General features: G+C 38.8%; 2 protein-coding genes across 15 annotated transcripts in view; both read left to right on the top strand.

Moving 5' to 3' along the window:
* The window catches only part of cacna1g (calcium channel, voltage-dependent, T type, alpha 1G subunit), a 234,357-nt gene that overhangs the window by 27,166 nt on the left and 194,379 nt on the right, over positions 1-12,812 (top strand). The gene's annotated exons all lie outside the window — the stretch shown is intronic.
* spata20 (spermatogenesis associated 20) overlaps positions 1-12,812 on the top strand; it is a 227,575-nt gene that overhangs the window by 206,826 nt on the left and 7,937 nt on the right. Inside the window, exon 17 of the transcript XR_014875716.1 lies at positions 1,607-12,675. The gene's annotated coding sequence lies outside the window, so the exon portion shown is untranslated. The remainder of the gene's footprint in view (positions 1-1,606; positions 12,676-12,812) is intronic.

The raw sequence follows: 12,812 nt of genomic DNA, 5'->3' as shown, positions 1-12,812 counted from the left end.
GTTCCTGGCTCAATATGATATGTATGAACCGTGTAAGTTGTAATTGTGCTTCACTTCCAGGACATCAGAGTTCCTATATATGTGTGTGATTGAACTTGCACAACAAAGGCTTACTAAGAGTCAGTAGTTGTCATGTTTAAATTTGCATTTGCTTTCACATATTGTGGGTTCAGTGAGTTTACACGAGTTGGGTTACGTGGGAAGAATGATATCCTGTACTTAATACAAAATTAATTAATTAGTTTTTAATCTATCTTAAACTCAATTTTATGAGTTGACACCGGTAGAGGGAGGCCAAAAGCAGTTGCACCAGTTACCAGAGCTAAGCTAAGCTAACATTATCTATCAGTTAACCTGCACTGAGCTTTTAATTTTAAATTGTGTCTTATATCGGTTGGTTGATTTCATTCATTTATCACTCATATTTTATTAAGCAGGTTTTGAAGTAATTACGTTTTTAATAATCTGAAAGTAAAAAGTTAATGATTTAATCAGCTCGTTTCTGTTTACATATTTCTCCAAAGGTTCTTGAATGATTTCGTACTGAGCTAATTTTTTAAGAAAGAAATTATAAAAAGGTTACTTTAAAAAAAAAAAAAAAAAACAGTAATTAATACAAGGTTTAATTACTAAATTTAGTGTTAAATTTTACAAGGAATTATGAATGCATGTTGTTGACCGTGCTAGCTAGTTTTAGCTTTAGGTGATAACTCCTCAGGTCAACAATCTTATCCAAATGTGGCAATGATTATGTTCACAGGGTTTGAAATGATGTCTGAAGTCCTTGTTTCTCAGACTTTTCATGTAGAATAAAACAAATACAAACATTTATACTATTTCAACTCTCTACACAAACCCCCACCCTCCAATCACCTTCAGACTTTAGACTGTGTAAAACAACCAGTTGTTAACGTGGCAGATGGGGTGTAGTGGTGCATTGTCCAATATCTGCTTGACAAACTCTAAAATTCAAATTTCCACTTCATAAAATTTCATTTGCAGAGCAGTCCTTACCTTTATAAATATCCTGACATCTCCCTCTCCTGCTTTGTCTTTCTTATATCTTTCTCCATCACTGGGTGTTGCACGCTGAGCTTTTTTTCCTCGCTCCGGGAAACACTGTCAGCTTGACATTAGCTAGCAGACAGATTTTGTGAGGAACTGCAAAAATGGTTTGTGTGTTTGGTGAGATTTGTTGAGCTGTTTGAAAAGTTGCATTTGAAATTACCACCCACTTAAAAACCTTATTCCTTTTATGCACACTCCTCTTTTGTAGCTCAGTTCAGCTAGTAGCTGAGTACTGCAACTGAACCTTTATTTACATCTGCATGAACATAACACAGAGATGAGAAGAAAGAAAGGATGTGTTGATGGCATAACTAATTTGCAGGTAAATATATGTTTTAGCCTGTCTATCAGATTAACTTGCTCATCAAGTAATGGTACCAGTATAAGTCTGGTCCCGGTAAGCCCTGGTTGTCAGCTAAGAGGTTAAGAAAATACTAGAATTTCACCCCAAAAAATGGAGCACAGACTTCTTGGGTGGTCTGCGTCTGAAGGTCAGCTTTACCACGGGTGACGCTTAGCAGCCAGCTATCAGCTACAGTAGCCAGTGCAGGGCTCGCAAAATCGCTAGCCCGACGTCCCGGGGCTAGCGATTTTTCCAGTCGGGCTACCAAAATCTAACTCAGCCCTGCCCGTCGGGCTATTGTAGGAAGGAAAATATATGTCTATGCTTTGGCATTCTTTCGCCAATGTAGCTGAGTAATTATGTCATTGGCATCGATGAGCCACTTTCAATGTAGGACATATTGAAATCGCGTTTGAATTTGCGCTTGCTTTTTGCTTTCACTTGAACGGTGTGTAGAGAGCAGCAGCACTGATTGGTGAGTGACGATTAATTGCGCACCAATTCCACTGACATCGTCTTATCACTCATTAGCTTACTATTCAAACGCGACAAGTGAAATCTCTCGCAGCAAGCTTAAACACGTGAGTGGTTGAGTGCGCAAAGAATCGCTGACCGTTATGTAAGTACCTGTGTAAAAGCAGCAGGATTTACGCTGGTATTTTAGTTCTGCTCAGCTAAATAAGACAGGTCAGGGTGAAGAAGGGGAAGCCAAAGAAAAGCTTACCACAAAACGGAAAAGTTATGAAAAATCAGACAATGAGGCAAAAAGAAAGCGCAGCTTTTTTGGTTTCATGGACAAAAGAATTTCTGTGGCTGGAATATGACAAGCTAAATAACATGATGTTCTGCCAGGTGTGTTGTGAGTTTCATTTGATTTCTGAGTCGACAAGCGCCTTTGTTACTGGGACCAGTAATTTTAAGAAAGACCCCATCAGAACCCATGAGAAATGCATTATTGCCCAGTCTGCAGTATCTTTCCCAGAACAAACAGCAATTGCAAAAAAACATACTAAAAATAAACCAAGCACAACAAGAACTCCTGAAAAATCTGTTTAGAACAGCGTGATGTTGCAAAGAGTGAACTACCATTGGCAGAATTTAGCAGTCTTTGCAAACTTCAAAAAGCAAATGGCCTAGATCTTGGTTCCACTTACTTCTTACCCGTGACTTCAGTGGAAATTTCTAATTTAGGATCTGACATAGACTGATTCATGTTCTACACAGTTCTTACAAGTTCATAGAAATTTCTGTTCAATTTGAACCAAGTATTTGAGTTGATGGTTGTAATTTTTATACAGTTGTTGTGATTTGCATTTTAACAATTTTTTTGATTAATTTTTGTTTCCGTTACAATATTATACTTTAATGTATAATATTGTAAAGGAAACAAAACATAAAAAAATTGCTCTCTTATTTATTCGGGCTACTGAAATTTATTTTGGGCTACCAAAAACTGAAGAATGCCTGCCCGAAGGGCTACCAGAGATTTTGAAATTTTGCGAGCCCTGCAGTGTTAGCACAACCGTCAATCAAAGCAGCCACAGGCCTAACTGTAAGCCTTGATGCTATCCACATGGACGACTTTACTCACTGCCTGGCAATTTCCAACACTCTTTACAATCCACACCACCCATTTGCAATGCAGGCTTTTAAGTGAACTGTGGTTTAACAATTGTCCAAGAACTCTTTGCCAGATGTCCAAGTGAAAGAAGGAACATACATATGCATGGCAGCAAGACACTTCCTTTACTGAATAGAATAGAATAGAATAGAATAGAATAGAATAGCCTTTATTGTCATTGTACAAAGTACAACGAAATTGGAGTGCCACTCCCTTGGTGCAAAATGCAATAATAAATATAAATGTAAATATGAAAAGTACAATAAAACAACCGAAGTACTCAGATAATAATAAGTACAATATATACAGGATAGCAGCATAATATAATGATAGTATGAATAGCAGCATAATATAGTGACAATGGCAAGTATGGTATCCCATATGGAAAAGATATATATAAATCTTATAAAGTTTGTATCTGTCTTGTGTGAAACTTGTATGAAACGCATACAAGAGTAAAAACAGATATAAGATCCCTTGAAAAATTATATAATGAAACTTGTATGTTTTGGATACTTACTAAAACAATATATGAAAGTAATGAGAAAGTGGCCACTTTCATGAGTTAAGTCATATAAGTTTTTACTATTTCTTTTCCATATGGGATAGTTAAGCAGGTTTAATTGTTTTGTGCTTATTTACTACGGTGATAGCTCTGGGAAAGAAGTTATCCCTGAATCTGTTTGTCCTGGTTTTATGTGACCTGTACCGTCGGCCTGACGGTAATAGTTCAAACAGTTGATTACTGGGGTGAGAGTAGTCCTTAATGATATTGCCAGCTCTGCTGAGGTATCGGGAGTTTGCAATGGCCTCCAGACTGGGCAGAGAGCAGCCAGTGATCTTCTGGGCTGTGTTGATGACCCTCTGCAGTCCTTTCCTGTCTGCAACTGAGCACCCTGCATACCATGCTGTTATGCCGTACGTTAGGATGCTCTCTATGGTGGCTCTATAGAATGTCACCAGCAGCCTCTCCTCCAGGTTGTTCCTCCTGAGCACTCTCAAAAAATGAAGACGCTGCTGGGCCTTTTTTACCACCGCCGTGGTATTTGCAGTCCAGGAGAGATCATCAGAGATCTTGGCGCGATACTGGCGCTCATTTATCCTCCATGTTTCCTTTATGAAGACAAAAACAAGCAGTGTAACTGGAAAATATTAAACAGGTATTTCAGGGACAGCATCCACACACTCTATAGCAAGTAAATAAGGACAACTAATGCAGAGTGTGGGAAGAAAACATCAAACGTTAATGCTGCGCAAATCCCTGTTTGCGTGGAAGATCATGAGGCAACACAACCATTATTTAAACAAAACTATAGCAGTTGACAGAGAGCAGGAACACTGAAACACTGAGATTCTAAAAATGTCTAAAAACAACGCATTTAAAAGAATCCCGGAACGAGCTGCTGCTTTCCAGCATATCTGGTCCCTGCAGCTCCCCCCATTTACATTATCTGAGATGTAAGATAAACAACAATATTATGTGGAGGTGTTTCCATTAATTTACAGACCTGCTTTAACCCAGCAAACACTAATGGAGGAGTGCCACTGTTCGCACTGTGAAAAGCAGAAGCCTAGAAAACACTTTGTTTTCTGTGCTGAGGGAAACAAGCGGAGTGAGGTGCAGCAGAATGGATCCGCATTATCTGCCATTGTTCATCTTCTGCAGTGAGGAGATAATGTGCTTGCAAAGTGTTTCCAAATAGATTGAATCAGAACTAAGTCATCTTATTTTCTTGTCCACTGACTCTGAAATTCAGCAGTTTCATTCCAATATGAGACTTTGTGTATAGTCTTAGATATTAAAGTCAGCTTAGTGGGTAACGCATGTGCTGATCTGGAGTGTTGGAAAGGTAAAGATAGTAGGGAAATAAAAGGGAGGAAAAAGGAAAGCAAATAAATTAAGGTTAGGGGCAGGGAAAGAAAAAAAGGGAAATGAGCAAGAAGAGGACATTTATGGAAAAAGGAAAAAGACACGATTAAAAGAAATCACAGAAACAGGACAAAAGAATGCAGGGAAGAAAAGGAAGGTAAATGAATAAGAAAATGTGAAGCAAGGAAAAGGAGGAAGGACAAGATATTAAATTAGGGAAAGGAAAAGTACTGAAGAGAAAGGATAATAGAAGTAGGAAAGGAAGAAAGGTGAGGTAACAGAAAAATAGCAGAGAAGAAACGAAACGAAGAGCAAAAAAAAGAAAGTGGAGAGGACAGAAAAGCAAGGGGATAAAAGCAGGGAGGGAGAGAAGGTGTTAAAATAGAGAATATGGAATAAAAGGAGGTTAAGAAAGGAGAGAAGAGAAAAGGGAAAGATTAGACAGAAGTGAGAGGAAAAGGGGGAAAAGAAAAGCAGAGGTGAGAAAAGAGTTACAAAGAAAAATGGGGAATTTGGTGAAAGAAAGTAGGGGCGAACTCGAAGAATGAAGGTAGAGGAAGCAGGAGAAGGAAAAGGACAGGAAATCAGAGAAATAAAAATGCAAAAGAAAAAGAAAAAAGAAGAAAGGAAATATGAGGAAGAGGTGATGATGTGACAGGTGAATATGGAGAACAGGATATGTTGAAACGGTTGTGGGGGGGGACACGGAGCAGAGCTCTGTGAGGGTGCTGTTGCCAGGGCAGCCCATCCACTCCCCGCATCTCTTCTGCTCGCCGACATGAGATGAGATTTAATTCAGCGGCTCTCCTCTCCGAAGCGCAGACGAATGTACGGCCGAGAGGCTAAACGCATTCTTATTAATTCCTCGCTTCCTCCATTTCAATCTTCCCGTCATTGTAAGCGATCATAAAAGCACACGACCCACACGACTCGCACCGCTCAGCTGTCTTTGCCGCACCGTGTCAGACGTCCTCACTCTCCAGTTTTGTCGACCTCTTCTCGTTCCTCTTCCTTCTGTTTTCGCGCTCAGGGCTCGGTTTGACTTTGTAACCTCTTTAAATGCATTTTTTTTCCCCAACAGTTTTTATTCCGTCTCCATAGCCAAACACAAGCTTCAGCAGGCAGCTACAAGTTGATATTGTTGGCTTTATTCAGCTGGTTCAACAAACTGTAACACTGGTCACTCTCTGTGTTAAGTGTTAGTGTATAATAAATGAGCGATTTTATCAGACTGATGATAAAAGTACGGCCATAACTTTGTTACTGCAATCAGGCCCACAGACAGAGATAACAAAACCCAGTAGCAAAAACATAAATGCACACATTGACTGAGATGGATAAACTGTCAATAAACCAACTGTAATTACTTCATTTTACATCAGGAATTCTACTTTGTCTTCCTGGGCTAATGTGTTCCCCAGCTATGCTTTCCCTCTTTGGCTGTGTGTGATGACAAGCTTGAAGTCACGAAATTGACGCTTTTAACATTTGTTATTGGCAAAACATTTGTTTAAATATAAAACCTGGCTGTAGTTTCAATATGGATACTGTGCAAAATCTCCCCTCGTTCATTATATTTCGCTTCCAAGGAGACAGACTTTCTTTTAAAAAAAGTTGAAAGTAATGAAAGGAGCTGTAGTTCTTCAGGCTTGCTGACGTTTTTCTTTCAACATGTTTGCTTTTTCAATCATTTTCAGTCCAATCTGTGTTCCTGACTGTCTTCAGAGTATTTTGTTGTTTTGTCTCTTGGTTGTTCACTAATTTATAAATCTAATCTATAAATCATTCGAGCATACAACAGTGGATGAACCAGCGTTGTATCCACACATAACAGAAAACTTTAAAAATACAGTTTTGAATTGCATCTTTAAGCAATTTGTTACCAGCAGCCTTTCATAAAAATGCTTCATTTGACTAATTTCTGTAGTTGCATCAATCTGCATCAATACAAAATGAAAACAAAAAAATAAAAGAACTCCATCCATTTTCTTGCGGTCCCAGCTACCATAGGGCGAGACTGGGGTACATCCTGGACAGGTAGCCAATCTGACGCAGGGCTTTAAACAAATATTAGCCAAAAGCTCAGCATGGTGTACCGTGTCTCCTTAACAAATGTGTGCACACTAGACAAGTAGAAGATAGAAGAAGTGGTGGCTTTGAAAACTATCTATAGCAGATGAATAGTATCTGAAAGTCATGTTCTTAAGTAGCAGAATAAGAAAAATCTTGCAAAGATGTCACACAACCTCCTCAAAATAGTCTCAGTGGAAGACTGACTTTCAATCAGCCCTTCCTTCTTAAGGAAAGAAAACATGGGAAAATTAGGTGTGCCAAATTACTAAAGAACTGGACTAAAAATTAGGTTTTATGATCATCAAATCATCAACATGTGTGGAGTAGATCAGAAGAGAAGTACAACAGTGAGTGTCTACAGCCATTTGTAAAACACGGTGGATGCTCTGTCACTGAATTTAAGAGAGTGGTATTTGGGATATTTTCAAAACTGATGGAATAATGAACATACGAAAGTATAATCAGATTTCGATCCACCATGTTGATTGGCAACACATTCATTCTTCTAGCTCAGGAGGCAGAATAGTGATTGGAAGGTTAGTAGTTTGATCCCCCAGTCTGCATGCCAAGTATCCCTGGCAAGATACTAAGTTGCTCTCCGATGCATCCATCAAAGTATGAATGTGTGTGAGTGTTAGCGCCTAGCTAACACTGAAAAGCATTGAAGAAAGTGCTCTTGTGAATGGTATGAATGAGTGAATGTTGTATAAAGCACTTTGAGTGCTCCAAGAGAGCGCTAGAAAGGCGCTATATAAGAATCAGTCCATTTACCATTATGTCAATGATCCCAAACACAGAGCCAATGCATTAAAAGCAGTCAAAGCATGCATTAAGGTATGCAGTAAAGGTGAACCTGGATGCACAATGGGTCATTATGAGTCATGGTTTGGCCTCCCTGAAGCCTGGAGTGTCATTGAAGCTGTGTGCGATCATCTTAATAGAGAATGGAACAAAAGGCAGCCGTCATCCGAGCTTAAAGAAGCCTGGAGAACTTTTCCTGAAGACTAATCAAAGAAATGACAAGAAAGCCTGTCAGAGTTTAGGCTGAAGAATAAAGAGGCTTCTCACCAAAACCTAAAGAAATGGAAGATGACTCAAGACTTTTACACACTACTGTACTCCACATTTCCAAAGTTCTCAAAAAGACATTTTTAAAGAAATACTTTTCAAAGTACTTTCTTTAGAAAACACACTGTGTTGTGTTACTAGTTGACACAGTGTCAGGTATTTAAAGCCCTTAACTTACCCCAATAACCCTCAATCAAACATGAGATCACCATTGCAAGATATTTTAGAAATGCAGAAAATCTTTTCCCTCTTACTTTCGCACTCTTTTAAATGCAGTGGCCTCTCTAGCTGCTCTACTTTAAAGGCCTGATTGATGGCGTGCTGCTGTGATGATTGCTCTTCCTGCAGGTTCTGCTCTCAAAACTGAGAACGACTGAAGCTCTGTTAGAGTGGCGGTAAGCTTCATGAAAAGTGTGTGCCTTTCTAAATTTTACCCAGTCAGTAGACTTTGCCAAAGGTTTCAGTTCAGTTCTAGAGTCACTTCAGTGCTTGTTAAAGCAACAGGATTCAGCAAATTTGTGTCTAAAATGTAGTATTTTATAAAGGCTAAATGCTTCCGATCACATTAAAGTTAATGGATCTGTGTTCCACAGTTGCAAGTATTAGTGCCTTAGCTCTCAGATCAGGGCTGTGCTTAACACAGATAGCATGAGGGCTAATGAGGGACCATCGCCAAGACTTTGCTCTGAGATGTCTCTAAACGAGCACTCATCCTGACACGGCTAATGTCGACCGTAATGATCACAGGCCGTCGTGTAGCCGCGGGGTTGGAAGAAGGACGACCCCCTCGTCATTCTGCCGGGATTGTAGAAAGGTTGCCCTTTTTTTACAATTTGTTTTAGAGGAAATCCATAGGTCACTTTAAATTCATTTGTTAGCAGTGTCTATGCTGCATGACTAAACAGTATAAAAGGCCATTATTTGGACCTTTTTGAGACTGGTATACAATACAGCTTACATTTTTCTTCTCCTTTATGAGCATTATTTGAATCATCCATTCATCCGTTTTACACTTTAAGATAGTATGGGCTCGAGCCGCAGAAAGTAAGTTCTAAAGTTTTAAACTTTAATAGCTGCATCATCACAGTAGTCTCATCTGTGCTGTCTATAAACTAAAATAAGGGGGTTTTGTGCAGTTTGTAAGTGGAGGTCCACAGTTGCAGTGGCTTCATTAATTATGTACATCATTGGACATATCAGTGTGATTCACTGTAGTCTTATTAACTTGGATGTTGTTCTACACAGTTGTGTAGAACAACTGTGTCGACCTCACTGCAGTGAGATCAGTGGGAACAACAGCAGCACGATAACTGTTGCTACATTTTTATGCTCACCAAAAGTCCGCATACCCCTGACACTTGAGTTGTGAACTGTCTTGTGTTTTTCTGTGTATCAAGCACATTATAGAGTTTCAGTTTTGCTGCTTATATGCTATAATATTTGCAGCAGTGGCATTTGTGGGAGCAGCGTTGAATCGATCTGATCTTTTACATTGCAGAAGAGAAAAGGCTTAGGATAGCTTGCATCATCACTGAATCAGTTTGTTGTACTCAGTCTGTAAGCTACTTTACATTTACTTTATATGTGTCAGTGCAGATCTCTGTCTGCTCTCTGTTTGCTGAAAGGCAAATATTAATAAACACAAGAAAATTTATTTCCCTTAAAATGCATAGCACCCCCCACCCTATTACTTTGTGTCACTGTAACTGTGAACATGTACACTGATTTTACCACTTAGCTTAAAGGCATCACACTTGCAAGAAAAGTTGTAGTATTATTATAAATGCATTTGTTTTGTCATCTTTTATTGCAGTTACAGGGTGGATGAACTGCATAATCATCATCATTAAATCAATTAAAATGTCAATAAATCTATAATCCTTATGTTTCTGTTGTGAAAAAGACAATAAAAATAGAGTTTGTTCTTTGTTTTTCTGTGCTTTATCTCATTCTGAGACATTATCTTCAGAGGTAAACAGACCGGAGATAAAATCTTTGTGAGTACATCAGTCAGCTTTCCAGCTCAGGGTGGAAAACTAAGAGATGAGTGATAAAATCTCTGTAGCTTTAACATTGAGACTAGTCTCTCCTTTTTTTTTACCATAAAAGAAAAATGGAGAACATTCTTCTTTAAAAGCTACACTTAACCCTCCATCATCTCCTCTGAAGCAGCTATAGTAGAGAATGTGATGCATGCAGAAAGCTAATAAAATCACTAGCAAGAAGGTGAGTAACAGAGCTACAAGTACTATACGGGGGGAATTTCATTTGGAAACGGACAAAAGATGCTTTCTCATATTATAATATCGCAGTCTCACGTGTCACACTTTGAAGTTTCTGAGCTGTAGTCTGTAGTGATATGAGGTTTCTGCTGAACAGGTAATGAGTGAGAGATGGGCAATGAACAGGAGACCAAATAAGATGAGGAAGACTAGGGGTACACTCAAAAAAGCCTTTTTTGGATTCACTTAAAAGAAATTATGTCGAGTGGTTCCACACAATTGTATTAGCTAACCCCTAAATAATAGTTTTAATGACATGCTGTGTTTTGGCAGCTTAACTCATTGACTTAACACAGTTGGGTGGAATCACGTGACATTCACTGAGAGATCTAATTTATGTGTCTTTTAAAATGAAGTATACATACTGTATACATACCATTATATTGCTGTAATTTTTGTTGAATAAATTACTCATTTAATGGTTTTAAATTCGTCACATTTGCAACTCCTTTATTTATTTATTTTTTTGGCCTCTACTACAGTAGCAAATAATCCTTATTTATCTCATACTGGACTTTGGTGTAGCAGCCCAATCTGCTCTCCCCCTCCCTTTAAGCCAACTTTCTACTGATTGGTTGCCCCTGACAAACAAAAGATTTGAATAGAAGGTGGGTGGGACTTCTATCCACACAGCCAGAGACGTTTGCCTGAGATGACCATATTAGGATATCTAAGTTACATTATGTATACATATGACATAAAAGGAAACATGCATTAGGTCAACTTTAATGTTTGATGTTATGAATTAAAATAAGCTTTGATGTAACAATGTACTGTGTTACAACCCTGAGTAGATATCAAATACACACACACCTAGCATGTGAATGGAGGATGAGGAGATGTCACATTTTACGTGTGTGTCTGTGTGCACTGTTACTCTTGCCACTATGAAATGTGGTGATTGAGCTGAAAAAAAATCTCTCTACAATATTATCTCTCTCCACCTGTGAGGACTGGATCTCAGCTGAATGGCAGATTATAGTTAGCATATCCCATTGTCCTCACCACACAAGGCCTTCATCGGCAGGTATGGCTGCCTGCCTGCCTATCTGCGGGCGTTTGTGTGTGCATGTGATGAAAGCACCTGACCCCGGTGATAATGGCATTCAGGACTTGTGACAGGCAAAATTAGCATACATAGTGGCTAAGATTTATTTTGGAGACGAGTGGAACGGAAGTGTTTTCACAGAACTGATGGCACCTGTTTCAGGTACACTGTAGATCCTGTCCTGTCTGTTAAGCTGCCTTTTATAGTAAAGGGCAGTAAAAAAAAAAACTTCTTTTGGAAGGGCTTCATTGGTCGATATCATTTCAGCTCATTCAAATGGTGAACATCAGAAGGGTAAACGTACACAGTAGGAATTTGTCTATGTTTGTTATACCTTGATTAGTTTTTCCTGCAAGAAATCCGCTCCTGGAAAACAAGTAATATGCTCACAATGCTGGCAGTGACTTTAGTGAAGTATAAATCCAAAGTTTGTTGCAAGCTTTAGCCATGAAAGGCACCGTAGCTGAACAGACAAAAGAAACAATAACAGAAGTGCTGAGCTCCGCAGCAGATCCGAGGAAGAAAAGACACGCTGCTTGACTGACTGCTGGGATCCAAAATCCTCACGGTACTTCCACACTGACAAACACAAGAAAGCTATACAAAAGTTGAACTTTCCTCAACTTTTAGTGCAGTGGTTTCAGGTGTCACCTGGAAATTTACAACAATTGAACTGAATTTTATTTATATTAGCTTAGAATGGGATAAATCTGGTCAGTGTTTTGGTTGATAATTGTGGTTTTATTTAGTCTGGGTATTTGACCATTTATATTGCTATTATGGCTCTTTGATCATGCTGACATGACAGATCCAATTTTAATAATTCAGAAAAGCAAAAACCCCAAATTAGCTGCCTGGAATGCCCATTTTGCTGCATACATTAGGGACCTACAGTAAATGTACAGCCAGCTAACAAGAACATGAATACCTGAAACAGTTAGTTAGTTGCAGTGCAAGCTTATCATGCAATCCATTTTATAGGTGATAGCAGGACGTGAGTCAAATTTTACTTTTTACTGTCCAATCAGAAGTGAAAGATGAAGAGAAGATGAGGCTGACAGACTAAAGAGTTGAACATGTTGATACTTTACTTCTAAAATCTACATGTCTATGCATAAGAACAATCCAGGCAACCATGATTTTAAAAATTGCTTTGGTAAACCATGCTATGAGGTGGTGCATCAGCCTTGCTAAAATCAGCTTTTACGAGTTGATTCTCCAAGACTGGTGAGATTAAAGCTAATGCAACAACAAAAAAAGGTATTTAATGTTGTTACTCTCCAGCATGGTGTTATCGATCCGGTCGTAAAGTCTGACGTCACTAGCCGAGTCTGGGCCTAAACTCCGCTGCAGGTCCATATATCAAACGATCACTGAGAGTTGAAAAACTGTCTAAAGTCTTTCATCTTTAATAAAATGATCAGTGTTCTGCTCTACCA

This window comes from Neolamprologus multifasciatus, chromosome 8 (genome assembly GCF_963576455.1).
Source record: "Neolamprologus multifasciatus chromosome 8, fNeoMul1.2, whole genome shotgun sequence".
NCBI lineage: Eukaryota > Metazoa > Chordata > Actinopteri > Cichliformes > Cichlidae > Neolamprologus > Neolamprologus multifasciatus.
The sequence above is the reverse complement of the archived record's forward strand: the minus strand, read 5'-3'. Positions and strand labels throughout refer to the sequence as shown.